Consider the following 2,158-nt stretch of genomic DNA (forward strand, 5'->3'; position numbering starts at 1 on the left):
CGACCGTTGGTGACCAGGTGGGCGTGTTGAGAATCCTTCTACTTTATGCAAATGAACTGTGACTTTCTTGAGCGTCAGCCAATAGGAGCACCAGTAGAGCTCACGTGATCCTCTCTCAGCTCCTGCAGAGGCCGGTTGTATTCTCCGTGCTGCAGACCTACACACCCCTTCGTTTGAAGCAGGTCGACACCCAGAGCGACAGGCAGCTACAAAGTCGCTGCTAGTGTGAATGAAGCATAATGCAGTATGCAAAGTTTTATATTTGTATACCACATCAGTTAAAGACAGATTATTAGTCATTCTCTGAAAGTAATTATTCAACTATTCAAATGTCATGTTAAACAGAGCAAGGACATTTTTTCACAGTATTTCCTGGGAAAGTCTTATACTTTTAGTTTAGCTGGAATAGCTAATAGCACGGTCTCCTCACAGCAAGAAACTCGCTGGTTCAAGTCCCAGCAGGGTTGGTTGGCATTTCTGTGTGGAGTTTGCATGTTCTCCCCATGTTCGCGTGGTGCTCCAGTTTCCCCTACAGTCCAAACACATGCGCTGTAGGTGAATTGGGTAAGCTAAATTGGCCGTAGAGTAAAACATTTGCTGGAAAAGTTGGCGGTTCATTCCACTGTGGTGACCCCTGATGAATAAAGGGACTAAGCCGAAGGAAAATGAATGAATGAATGAATGAATGCATGCACGTGTCGTGGGCAGTGTTGGGCAGTAGCGTAGCTACAAGTAATGATGCTACTAGCTTAACTACATTTCTCAGTAACGTGGCGGTAGCGTTGCTACGTAATAAATCCAATAGCTTTTCAGTAGCAAAGCTATTTTTTTAGCCAAGTAGCGTCCACACAAGCTACATTAACCGATCGCAGATTAATAAGCGTCAGCACCAACATTCACAGAGCTGTGAGGCTGGTGTCTAGCCAATGAAGGTAAATCCATATGATGGCGAGAATGAGGATTTCTTCTTCCTGTTTTATGATGGTTGACAACAAACTATTCGGTGAGTTACTGCCACCTCTCGCTCTGGTCGGTGACGTCGCAAATCAATCATTGGGCTGACACGAGAAACTTGCTTGATGGAAAGATGACTGAGGTAGAGGAGTTTTATATATATATATATATATATATATATATATATATATATATATATATGTTTACTGTAGTAAAGGAAAAAGTATACTACGGTAATTACTATTATTTCATGACAGTTATTAATGATACTACAATATGTAAGTTAGTGTAATTTAATGCTTATTCGTAAATATTTCCCTTTACTATACATTACTATAGTATTTTAAATGTGTAACACCTGGTTTTATTGGATTTATTTGGTTTTGCTGGTATATACTATCATTTGTTTCTGTTTGGTACAATATTATTTACAGTAAATAACTGAACTGTACATTTCTGCCTCATATGATTCATTGACAGTTTTAGTGATCTCTAAGATATGAATGATAATTTAAGTTGCTTCGATTTGAAAAGGAAAATAGCTAAAATAGCTTAAATGTAGCTGAGCTAGTTTTGCAAAGTAGCTTTTAGCTTAGCTTGCTACATTTCCCAGGGTGCAGCTTTTAGTGTAGTTAAGCTACATTTTAAGTAGTGTAGCTAATAGCTTAGCTCACTACATTTATCAAGTAGCTTGCCGAACACTGGTCGGGGGTTATATAAATGTTATGCACACTATGGAAAAAAAGTACTTTTAACTGAAAGCTACTTGGAAGTATGGCTTCAGTGAAAGCCTCTCTTTAGTACTTCCTGACACCTTGATTTTAGACCTGTAGTCTATCAGCTATAATCATACTCAGCTCCAAGAACACCTTTGTACACCAATAAGATGGTAAAGTGACAGTTTGTTTACCTGTGTTTTCTTCACTGTAATATCTTGTTGAGACAGTTTCCATATTTGTTTTCCATTTATTAACGGTTGTGAATTGCATTATGGGATGTTGATCTCTGCTTTGGAAACTTTTGATATTGAAGATTCAACTCTACAATTTAACAAAGTGACTTTTATTGACATTTTAGTGGTTTGAAATAATGTAACATTTATTTATTGTAACATCTATTTCAAGAGTTCACACTTAGCTGATAATCAATAAAGCGTATTTGGCGTGCTGTCCCGGGAGAGAGCCCTGAGCTCTGGTCTCCCTCC

The sequence above is a fragment of the Danio aesculapii genome, chromosome 20, assembly GCF_903798145.1.
Source record: "Danio aesculapii chromosome 20, fDanAes4.1, whole genome shotgun sequence".
Taxonomy (NCBI): Eukaryota; Metazoa; Chordata; class Actinopteri; order Cypriniformes; family Danionidae; genus Danio; species Danio aesculapii.